General features: G+C 35.9%; 1 protein-coding gene across 10 annotated transcripts in view; it reads right to left on the reverse strand.

Annotated features, from left to right (window-relative positions):
- Nost (Nostrin) overlaps positions 1-13,148 on the reverse strand; it is a 205,149-nt gene that overhangs the window by 134,096 nt on the left and 57,905 nt on the right. The gene's annotated exons all lie outside the window — the stretch shown is intronic.

Below are 13,148 nucleotides of genomic sequence, written 5' to 3' on the forward strand. Positions count from 1 at the left end.
CAACCAACCAACAATGAACAAAACAAACACTTGTAAAGTACAGAAACTATTTGGATAAGTGAGATAAGAAGTAATGCAACTTCAAAGAAGATGATACAATGAAAAAACCAAATAAAAATAGAATGTGGCACACAATGCAGCTACCACTTGAATAGAGAGATAAGATTTCATAGATGTTAATATTAGAGGGGGTCGAAAAACAAAAATACTGGAGAAAAACAAGCTTTCAAATAATATATTAATTCCAAAGCATTATACTGTTACGAAAGAAACTTGTCGATTGAATTAATTTAGCTAAATTTCAATTAATTTAACAATTTGAACTGAAGATTTACAGCCTGTTTATGTACGTCGATACAAAAATGTACAGTTAGTCAACTTAATTATTGCAAAACCAAAATTATTACAAAATTGGAAATAAAACATCATTTTATTGGTATAAATAAATATCATTTTTAATATTTTTGTTAACAGTATAATTCTTACAGATGTTTATTAATATAATATGATAAAAAAGGACCTAAATTTCACTAAACATTTTCTTAAAATTAACAAAAATGGAAACAACTCATTATTTGCACTGTCAACTAAAGAATTGCAAAATTCACAACTTTTCAGTCTTTTAAGGTATTTTTCGAAAAGTTGGTTCTAATATTTCGTATGCCCACATTTGGCATCAAACCAGCTTGTAAACGTATCTGAATTTAATAAATAAGTTTCGTAATGTCATATTCCAATTGTATTTTTTGGCATTCTTCTTTATTGCATTTTATTTAGTCCCCCAGGTTAGTGGGCGGCCTATTCCCGACTTTTTCCTTCAGGTGTACCCATGAATTGTCGATGGGGTTAATACCTAGACATTGGAACGGGGTGTAAATGACTTTGGTACAGTTGTATTACAACCAAGTCCTACATAAATTAGATTAATGCTTAGGTGTGTTGTCTTGGTAGTACTCATATTGCAATTTGTTTGAATTTTCAGGGCCAACAGGCCTAAATTTCTTGACGCTTATGGTTAAATCATGTTTTGAAATATCTAAATAGACTTCCTCTGTCATTGTTTCCTCCAAAATCTGGATTTTACAAACGTCACTGCTTGGTATACAACCCTATACCATAAATGACAGTTTTCCGAACTTTACGGTAATACATACCATTTTTGTTTTCCGTGGCTGTTAGGGGTTTTCGCAACACTTTTTGAGACCCATCGTGATAGTACAGCATAATTTTAGTCTCATCAGAAAATATAACGACATGCCGATACTAAAGATGGCGTGAAAAGTTGTCTGTAACAAGTCTGAATAGGTTCTATATATTGTGCTGGGAGGGCAATGGTTTTTACTTAGTCACTCGTGATGAGTGCTTGCTATTATGTAGCACTTTTCTGGCTTTTCCATGTGACACACTTACTCCAAAATCATTTTTATTAAAAAAAATCAATTTTCTGGTGCTGCTTTGGGCTCTTTCGTCACTTTCTTTAATCATTCTCCTGTCAATTCGTGTGGTTACTATTTTGGGTCTGCCATATAACGCCTTCAGTTTGAGGCTGGCTTCTTTCTCGGTGCGGTAAATGATGTTGTATACACTTCTCAGGTTACGAGAGGTGACTTTAAGTAGTTCTCTTTCGGATTTACCATTATTATAATTGGAATAGACCAAATGTAGCCTATTTTCCGTAACCGTATACCTGACTTTCTCTTTTTCTGAATATACTGTCTATGTTACACACACAAAAATTAATTTATGATCAAAAATTATGGATCTACATGTCCACATACCATAAAAGTCATAAAATTCCTTAATTGGAAAAAATAGCGGGGAAAATCCCACTATTTTATTGCATGTTCATTCGTTTTGCAATTATTTAGTTGACACCACAAAAACCAGGTACCTATTTATTCTGCCCGTTGTTTTTGTTATTTTCGACCGATTTCTGCATTTATGGGCTTGATGTTGTCATTAACAGGTCAATCAACAGATATTTACAAAAAGAACAACATTATTTAAAGAATTTCTTGTAGTAATTCCTAATCCAATATCTAAATTTTTAAATATTCATCATTTGCAATAATATAGTTGACTAACTGTATGTGAATGAAACACATCCAAACTTTAATTTTCGAAATATTTTTCCTTTGCTTCAAAATAAAAAGCAAATTTGAAAAAACACACGAGTTTGGTAGTATTTCGTACGCATTCATTTTCTTACCGCGACACATAAACAGGCTGCATTTACTTTATTTGAATCAAATTTACAACACCAACTACTGTACAGAATTTCATTCACGATCTTCCATGTTTATTTTGCTATTGTTTTTGTTGTACTCTCTCCCATATTAGTTTTGATTATTCAGTTTTTTTATTATCCCTTATATGTATATCCCTTCTACTCTCTCGTATTTATTACCTCCGCCACATTTGTTGTTTACATTCATCAGTCTGTTTGTATGCAATTTCGCTTGACCATTGTAGAACATCCTAGATTGAGGAGTATAAAATATGGATGAGTAAGTTGTAAATCAGACAGCGAACTAAAACCGTCAATTCGTAAAGAAGTAAAGCATGGCCTAAGTAAAATAAAGTTAAGCAGTGTGTTTAGTAAAGTCGTGTGTGAATAAATGATTAAACAAAACATTGTAGAATCGCAAACTAAACGCATCCGAGTTTTATTTAATAGAAATCATATCGGGTAGTAAAACAGCGCCTCCGTTTAAATTTAATTTGGCAACAATATCTTTTTGCTATGGAATTATGTACTTAATCCAAATCTTCGACCCCCCTTAATATCCACACATCCATTCATATTAAGCGATGCATCCATCATATGCTGCTGCACAATGTTACCAATACTTTTGACCTCGTTTCCGGAGGAGTGTCTGGCCATTGTTGTGTCAATGCTGTGAGAGAGAGTCAATATTTGAGAATGATTTAACAAAACAAAAAAATATCACGAATAGAACAAATTGAAGCCACAATAAAAACAAGAAAATACTTTCTACCAAAGACGAAGAAGTAATAAAGATAAAAGGCAAAAAATAACAACAATAACGATTCATTAGACAAATGAAAGACTTTGGTAAATTCACAATTGCTCTACAATTAAACGTGCCGGGAGTTCGAATAAACTTAAAATAGAAGCAGTGGTTTATAGGGGAGATTAGGTTGGAACATTGGTGTCGGTGTCATAGGAAATGGAAAACTTCTTATTTAGTATGGAAAAAAGTTTTCTATAGAAAAAGATTAACTAATTGGAAAATTTGATATTTTTAGCTAAATTTTCTAAAAACAATGGCTAAACAATCAACAATGAATAGATTAATCAATATAGAAGAAAGGGTGCTTCTAAAGACCCTTTCTGATAGAAACGATGCTTCTATAGACCCTTTCTGAAAAAGGGTGCTTTTATTGACGTTTTCTAAAAGAAATGTTGCTTCTATAGACCCTTTCTGAAAGAAAGGGTGCTTCTATTGATCCTTTCTGAAAGAAAGGGTGATTCTATTGATCCTTTCTGAAAGAAAGTGTGATTCTATAGGTCCTTTCAGAAAGAAAGGGTGCTTCTGTATACTCCTTCTGAAAGAAAGGGTGCTTCTGTATACTCCTTCTGAAAGAAAGGGTGCTTCTGTATACTCCTTCTGAAAGAAAGGGTGCTTCTGTATACTCCTTCTGAAAGAAAGGGTGCTTCTGTATACTCCTTCTGAAAGAAAGGGTGCTTCTGTACACTCCTTCTGAAAGAAAGGGTGCTTCTGTATACTCCTTCTGAAAGAAAGGGTGCTTCTGTATACTCCCTCTGAAAGAAAGGGTGCTTCTGTATACTCCTTCTGAAAGAAAGGGTGCTTCTGTATACTCCTTCTGAAAGAAAGGGTGCTTCTGTATACTCCTTCTGAAAGAAAGGGTGCTTCTGTATACTCCTTCTGAAAGAAAGGGTGCTTCTGTATACTCCTTCTGAAAGAAAGGGTGCTTCTGTATACTCCTTCTGAAAGAAAGGGTGCTTCTGTATACTCCTTCTGAAAGAAAGGGTGCTTCTGTATACTCCTTCTGAAAGAAAGGGTGCTTCTGTATACTCCTTCTGAAAGAAAGGGTGCTTCTGTATGCTCCTTCTGAAAGAAAGGGTGCTTCTGTATACTCCTTCTGAAAGAAAGGGTGCTTCTGTATACTCCTTCTGAAAGAAAGGGTGCTTCTGTATACTCCTTCTGAAAGAAAGGGTGCTTCTGTATACTCCTTCTGAAAGAAAGGGTGCTTCTGTATACTCCTTCTGAAAGAAAGGGTGCTTCTGTATACTCCTTCTGAAAGAAAGGGTGCTTCTGTATACTCCTTCTGAAAGAAAGGGTGCTTCTGTATACTCCTTCTGAAAGAAAGGGTGCTTCTGTATACTCCTTCTGAAAGAAAGGGTGCTTCTGTATACTCCTTCTGAAAGAAAGGGTGCTTCTGTATACTCCTTCTGAAAGAAAGGGTGCTTCTGTATACTCCTTCTGAAAGAAAGGGTGCTTCTGTATACTCCTTCTGAAAGAAAGGGTGCTTCTGTATACTCCTTCTGAAAGAAAGGGTGCTTCTTATACTCCTTCTGAAAGAAAGGGTGCTTCTGTATACTCCTTCTGAAAGAAAGGGTGCTTCTGTATACTCCTTCTGAAAGAAAGGTTGTTTCTGTAGTCCCTTTAAAAAATTAGGGTGCATCTGTGGACCCCTTATAAAAGAAATGGTGATTCTATAGACCCTGTCTGAAAGAAATGGTGATTCTATAGACCCTGTCTGAAAGAAAGGATGCTTCTATAGAGCCTTTAAGAGAGAAAGGGTGCTTCTATAGAGCCTTTCTAAAAGAAAGGGTGCTTCTATAGACCCTTTCTGATAGAAACGATGCCTCTATACACCTTTTCTGAAATACAGGCTGCTTCTATAGACCTTTTTCTGAAAGGCAGGCTGCTTCTACAGACCCTTTCTGAAAGAAGAGGTACTTCTATAGAGCCTTTCTAAAAGAAAGGCTGCTTCTATAGACCCTTTCTGAAATAAAGGGTGCTTCTATAGACACTTTCTGAAAGAAAGGGTGCTTCTATAGACCCTTTCTGAAAGAAATTGTGCTTCTATAGACCCTTTTTAAAAGAAAGGTTGCTTCTATAGACCCTTTCTGAAAGAAATGGTGCTTCTATATGGCCCTTTCTGAAAGAAATGGTGCTTCTATATGACCCTTTCTGAAAAAGGGTGCTTCTGTAGACCCTTTCTGAATGAAATGGTGCTTCTATATGGCCCTTTCTGAAAGAAATTGTGCTTCTATATGACCCTTTCTGAAAAAAGGGTGCTTCTATAGACCCTTTCTGAAAGAAATGGTGCTTCTATATGGCCTTTTCTGAAAGAAATGGTGCTTCTATATGGCCCTTTCTGAAAGAAATGGTGCTTCTATATGACCCTTTCTGAAAGAAATGGTGCTTCTATATGACCCTTTCTGAAAAAAGGTGCTTCTATTTGACTCTTTCTGAAAGAAGAGTGCTTCTATTTGACCCTTTCTGAAAGAAAGACCTGAAAGACTTTTTCTGAAAGAAAGGGTGCTTCTATAGACCCTTTCTCAAAGAAAGGCTGCTTCTACAGACCCTTTCTGAAAGAAAGGTTGCTACTACAGACTCTTTCTGAAAGAAAAGGTGCTTCTATAGAGCCTTTCTAAAAGAAAAGGTGCTTCTATAGAGCCTTTATAAAAGAAAGGGTGCTTCTATAGAGCCTTTATAAAAGAAAGGGTGCTTCTATAGAGCCTTTATAAAAGAAAGGGTGCTTCTATAGAGCCTTTCTAAAAGAAAGGGTGCTTCTATAGAGCCTTTCTAAGAGAAAGGGTGCTTCTATAGAGCCTTTATAAAAGAAAGGGTGCTTCTATAGAGCCTTTATAAAAGAAAGGGTGCTTCTATAGAGCCTTTATAAAAGAAAGGGTGCTTCTATAGAGCCTTTCTAAAAGTAAGGGTGCTTCTATAGACCCTTTCTCAAAGAAAGGCTGCTTCTACAGACCCTTTCTAAAAGAAAGGTTGCTACTACAGACTCTTTCTGAAAGAAAAGGTGCTTCTATAGAGCTTTTCTAAAAGAGAGGGTGCTTCTATAGAGCCTTTCTAAAAGAGAGGGTGCTTCTATAGAGCCTTTCTAAAAGAAAGGGTGCTTCTATAGAGCCTTTATAAAAGAAAGGGTGCTTCTATAGAGCCTTTATAAAAGAAAGGCTGCTTCCATAGAGCCTTTATAAAAGAAAGGGTGCTTCTATAGAGCCTTTCTAAAAGAATGGGTGCTTCTATAGAGCCTTTATAAAAGAAAGGGTGCTTCTATAGGGCCTTTCTAAAAGAAAGGGTGCTTCTATAGACTCTTTCTGAAAGAAACGATGCTTCTATACACCTTTTCTGAAAGACTGGCTGCTTCTACAGAACTTTTCTGAAAGACAGGTTGCTTCTATAGACCTTTTCTGAAAGACAGGCTGCTTCTATAGATCTTTTCTGAAAGACAGGCTGCTTCTATAGACCCTTTCTGAAAGAAGAGGTACTTCTATAGACCCTTTCTGAAAGAAGAGGTACTTCTATAGAGCCTTTCTAAAAGAAAGGGTGCTTCTAAAGACCGCTTCTAAAAGAAAGGGTGCTTCTAAAGACCGCTTCTAAAAGAAACGGTTCATTCATAGACCCTTTCTGAAAGAAAGGCTGCTTCTCTTGAGCTTTTCTGAAAGACAGTTTGCTTCTGCATACCCTTTCTGAAAGGAAATGTGCTTCTATGGAGCCTTTCTGAAAGGAAATGTGCTTCTATGGAGCCTTTCTGAAAGAAAGGGTGTTTCTATAGAACTTTTCTGGAAGAAAGGCTGCTTCTAATAGAGCTTCTATAGAGCATTTCTAAAAAAAGGCCGCTTCTATAGAACCTTTCTGAAAAAGGGGCCCTTCTATATAGGAGGACTTTTTCAATTTCACTCTAAAAATGTCACCTTTACCTATTAAAAATATCAATAATGGTCATTACTTTTACAAAAAGTCCAAAAGACCATGTAATCACTGTTCAGAACGTTCTAAGAATACAAAAAACAAGAACTGCCTGATCTACTTGGATACGCTATTTAGATTAGATTCTGTTTCAACAAGACAAATGTGTGTCAACGTTTCTAGCTCTTTAAAATGTAAACGATCAGCGTGCCTACCTGCCTGCCTATTCGTATGTTGGTCACATGTTACAAAATCTCGAACGAAAAGAAATGTTCAGAGAGAAAGAAGACGACCACATTGACAAATGGGAACAAAAATGAGGTTGGTTGACATTGCAATTGCCAAACACGTTTGAACTTTCGTTAAACAAACATGTCAACTACGACAGACGTAGAAACATCAGACATGTCTGTCATGAACGACGGCAAACAAAACAATGTGGTTAACCACAATTTGTTCTATGGCTCCACCACCCAAACAACTAAACCGACCATGTTAATGGAGGTAAGTAAGCCAAGTTTCCATTGCCCTTAGGTATAATGTTGGAGTAAGTTGAATGTGGTAATGTGCCGAAAAAAGCGGTGACGAAATTTAAAAAAACGGTTAAAAATTTTTATTTTGTTGCTGATTAATGTTACGAAAATATGTGTCTATGGAATACCGGTGAATTAAATAATACCTGTTGCCGACCGACCGACCCATTGCTAACTGTGCGTCCCTCCCTACCCAACATTCAAATGCATTTGTTATGTTTTGTTAATTATTACAACAACATCAGTAAAATAATATTCATGATTTGAAACCAGTTTTTGATAGTCAACGAAATGAACACTAAATTCCAAAAAAATGCATTTTAATCTGTCAGTCAGTGCCTCTTCGAAATAAACTAATTGAATATTCACAGACTAATGATGACCACTTAAAGACAATGGCCAGACGATGTGATAATGACTCTCATGACGATGGCTAAATACTCTGATATGTTATTGACCGAAAAGACAAACAAACAAATTAAAAATTCTCACGGTAAGTTGAGGGTGTCAAAACTGTATAATTTGTGCAATGTTTATGCAAAATTTAAACATCGAAATCGATATTATTTTACTATGAAAATTATAGTAAAATGTACAATTTGGAAATGTGGGCCAGGAAAAAGAATCCCGATAGCCAAAGGCGAATAGAAGCTATACTGCAGAACATTAACCCCAGGGGGTACGAGATATGGAAAAGTTGAACACAAAAAATCCTGCACCACTAATGGACGAAGTCGAAAATACTTCCATTGTAACATAAATTTTCCCCACACACAACCACCTGGAAATACAAATATTCCACTCTTCACAATGGAAGAACTAACTCGATGAAGCTGTAACAAAACTAAAGCCCAGGCAAACATCAGGCCCAGACAACATACCAGCAGAAGTAATGAAGGAAATAGCTACTAAACGCTCAGAACTAGTCCTTGACACATACAACTAGAGCTGGCAAACTATCGATAGTCAGACTATCGTTTCGATTGCTGTCGTAAAACAAATGCCACGTCGGCCACGGAATCAAGTTAATTTGATTGTTTATCTAGAATTATTTAAGGCATAATTGCTTCTGAGTCCGATATAAACAAAACTTTACGACAGTGATTAAAACGATAGTCCGGCTATCGATAGTTTGCCAGCTCTACATACAACGCATGCTTAACGCAAGGGAATTTCAATAAAGTTTGGGAAACTTAGCAAGTAGCAAATGCGACCAGTTTTGGATGCTCGAAACAGCGGAAAGGTTATTTGAAAGACTCTTAAAACCGTGGCTGGAAGAGGCTATTGATGATAGAAGAGGCTTATCAAGCAGACAACACGGGTTTAGATCTGACAAATCCACGGTTGGTATCCAGAGAGCGGTCTATAAAAATAGGAATGTTGAAATCACATCAGGAACAGCATAAGGCTCTTTTCTTTGCCCTGATCTATGGTACTTAAGTTACGACGATAGAACATTGAAATGTCCCAAGACACGTTTATTGTTGGCTATCCTGATGTTATATCTCGGTCTTAAGCACCAGAGATACTAGTTAAGGCAAGTCATGATTAGAAAAAAAAGGTGGGTACATACACATGGACTCAGCTTAGCTACCCAAAAAAGGAGATACTTCTTCTCACAAGACAGCACACCTACGCTATTTAATGGCAAATACCGGAGGCCTATTACAAAAAATACGGCGTCTGTTGATGGAAATCTGGGGGGATGCAATAAAGTGGAAGAAAAAGGCAAATTTCTTACATACAAGCTAGAGAACAGTCGCATTACGGATCACGTCCGCATATCACACAGTACTGGAGCCGTAGTCCTCGTCTAGTCACTATTGACCTCATAATACATGAACGAAAAAAAAATATGGGCAAAAAACAAACATGTAGCCCAGAACATGAAGAAAAAACGAGATAAGGTGGGAAACCCTGCAAGCCTGGTAAGAAAGATGGTTATGTAGATGGAACAGAAGACTCCTCCCGATGCAAAAAAAAAACGAAATTATACTTCTTACGGGAATACAGTTGCCTACAGAATCGATATGCATATTGGTGACTTAATAATTCCCACCAATCTTTTCCTCAAATATTTAGAAATAAGGCTGGACTCAATGCTGGCCTACCCCAAATATAACAGCTCAAATGAGTAGGTAAATGGCAAACACTGCTGGTCCACTAACGAGCAGAGGAAAACTACTCATGGAGGTGATTAACAGCATACTCCTTTATGGATGTGAAATCTTGGCACCGACGCAGTCGCAAGCAAACAAATTATTAGGCTTGCAAGAAGCTGATGTACTCCGAGTGACACCATCATACCACACTGTATCAGCAGAAGCCATTCTTGTAATAAATGGTATGATCCCTATCGAAGTGCCATGAAGCGACGAAAGGCTTTCACCGTAAGATTGCAAAATGTAGTCCGACCGGTTAAAACAAAAGCTATACAAGATGAAATGGATATATGGCAAATCCGGTGGGCGAACTGATCCAAAGTAATTTGGTGTAGCAAAAAGCACGGTGAGGTAAATTATTTCCTAACACAAATGCTCTCGGGACACGATTACTTCCGAAAGTACCTGTACCGCATGAGGAATTGTGGAACACCGCAATGCATTTAGGAAGAGGATGAAAAGTTTGACGAAGCTGAACATACTTTCTTCAAGTGTCAGCGATTGCCTAGCAACCAACGATTACAGGAAGTAGAGCTGGAAGAGTTGACTTGTTGAAATACTATTCCCAAAATGCTGCAAAATGGAGGAAGTTGGGGAACAATAAAGGTCCTTGCAGAAAACGTACTGCAAATGCGGATCGTAAAAACTAGACGAAATGTTGCACGAACACCAATTAGGGGTTCCACTTCGAAGTAATGCGAAAGCGGTACCAAGGTGTTGTTAATCCCCGAGTTGAAATGAGGTTGGTTTTTGTAACCATTATAAGTCTCGAGCCCGGCATACGACGATTGTGGCGACATTGCCAGCTTAGAAGCTAAGAGATCAAAGGTCAACCAAAAAAAACCATATCAAAATAATATTTTTTATTTTTTTATTTTTTTAGAACTGAATATTTTCTTAAAGTCCTTGACTTTGCTCAACATATTTATTCATATTTTTTAATTTCTATATGTCCACTTAATATTTTCATATTATTAATTAAATCAAATTGAATAGCTCTGTGAATAGTTTATAAATAATAATAGCACCTTCAGAATCTGGTGCATTCTTGTATGGTATTCTCAGACAAGTTTGATTTTCTAGTTCAGAGTGGTGTTGAACAAAAACTTGTTTCAAAATCGTTTAATTATGTATTTCGTTCTCCTCCTGACTGACTTAAGTGATACTTAAAAATTCGGCTCGAATTTTTTGTGGCGGTCTGATGTATTTTTTATAGTTTGCCTCTTTTCAAGGTCATTATGATGTAGAGTTGTTGTTGTCGTTTTTTGGTCGGCAGATCGTCCGTCAATCGTTAATTAAAGTCATAAGTTTGGTTGGTTGTATAAGTGGCATGTTTGAGAGCAAAAAAATACATATTCGTAAAATACGAAACAGAAACTGAAAGAGAATTACGTATTGATGAAATTTGATTTAACCCTCAAACGACGGAAATTCACTGAAATAGGCAAATCTTAAAAAGAGACCATTTAAGTTGCAATCATATTTTGTTTCATCTATTTCCGGTATCCATGACATATATACATTAACTTATTATTTTTCTGAAAAAAATATTAGAGAGAACTGATGAGGATTTGTGATTATACCCGAAACCAAATCAATTTTACCCACCACTGACTTTAAAAAAACATGTTGCTTTAAAATTTAAATAGTAGTTAAGATAACGCTGAATTACTTTACACAACACTTTAAATAATTGATACCTATATCGAGCAATTTTTTTCTAAATATATGTAGGCCTTTTCTGTAACTTTTAACAACTATCGATATTGTTTAAATTTCTTTTGTTTTTGTAACAACAATAAAACAAACAAATGAAATTGTTGTCAAATAAACGATGAGTAAAGTTGTTAATAAAAGATAATTAAAAAAATAAATAAAAAAATTAGGTTTCAGTGTTTTATTTATAAATGCACTTAAAACTAGAAAATAATTTTTCGCTTAGCATCAATAAGTATATTCTTCCACATGATGGAATCTCTCAAATAAAACGTTTGCCGATAAATTTTGCCACCATTTTTAATTTAAATGCAAGCGTTTTATTTGAGGGATTCCATCATGTGGAAGAAGTTCAAATTCAAATTCGTTCGAACGAATTTTTATTCGAATCGTCTTTATTTTTACCAATCACCCAATTTTGGTTTGCAAATCTTCAATATTTTTATTTTTTAGAGGAGATTTCTAAAAAATATTTTTTACGACAAATTAGCACCTAGTAGTGTTAAGAATTTGCTATAAAACACAATGAATATTAATATTGTTACGAATGTAACTGATAGATTTATGTTAAATTAGTTTAATTTCCGTTAATTTAAAAATTTGAATTGTAACGTAAAGTTTTATTACGCAGTTACTTTATTTAAGCAACAACAACTACCATGTAGAATTATCTTCATCATTCTAGTTCTTTACATGTTACTAATGTGCCTTTGTTTCCATTTGTTTTGCCATAATCGTTCAATTATCGCCCAGTATTTGTTTTTGTTGTACTTTACTTTGTCCATTACGTCATGTCTGTATTCTGTGTTTGTATCCCGTATATGTGTGTTGTTGTTGTTCGCTAGGTGCGAGTGTGCGTCTGTGTGTTTGTTGTTAGTTGGCTTCTCGATGTTGCCAGATGCATGCTCTAGATACTTCTAAACGACAAATGTGGGCATATAAATATGCGTTGCCGGGCAAACAGTGATCAGTTGTGAATTTTATACCGAAGTGTAAACATCGACTAGTAAAGAAGTAAAAGTAAAGCTGTGTACTTAGCTATAACAGTCAGTTCCGAATAAGTGTAATAAAGTAAATAAAGCATTGTAGAAACGTAATCTAAAACGAACCCTGTTTTATTTGGTACAAATCGTATCGGGGAATAAAACAACGTCTACACGGAGATTAGTTAAACCTAATTCCGTAACAATTGGTGTCAGCAGTGAGATTACGATCATCCTACAATGAAGTTTAAGGATCTACGAGTGGAAGACTTGAAGAAGGAGCTAAGTAAGTTGGAGATGTGTTCTACTGGCAACAAGGCCGAACTACAAAAACGCTTGTTGGAAGAGTTCGAGCGCCGTGGAATGAACATCGATGAATATGAGTTCGACGGTAAGGAGGAAGTCGAGTTACCGGCAAAGGGCGAATCCACTGTTGAGGAAGTTTCATCGGTAGCTGCCAGGGGTGACGATTTGAAATCAATGCTGGCTATGATAATGCAGGAAATGAATAAGAAAAGTGAAGAAAATTCCAAAATGATGGAGAAATTAGATGCTAAAATGGACGAATATTCTAGAAAGAGTGAAGAAACTTCTAGACTTATGATGGAAATGAAAGCAGAAAATTGTAGAATGGTTGAAGAAAATTCCAGTAAAATGTTAGAAGAGATGTCTAGAAAGAATGAAGAAACTTCTAGACTTATGATGGAAATGAAAGCAGAAAATTGCAGAATGGTTGAAGAAAATTCCAGTAAAATGCTGGAGAAATTAGAGGTAAATTCTAGAACAATTAACGAGAAACTCGAGAACATCACGATGGTGATTGAAAAGAGAGTA

The sequence above is a fragment of the Musca autumnalis genome, unplaced genomic scaffold (assembly GCF_047663935.1).
Source record: "Musca autumnalis isolate F117 unplaced genomic scaffold, ASM4766393v1 scaffold_3, whole genome shotgun sequence".
In the NCBI taxonomy this organism is placed as follows: domain Eukaryota; kingdom Metazoa; phylum Arthropoda; class Insecta; order Diptera; family Muscidae; genus Musca; species Musca autumnalis.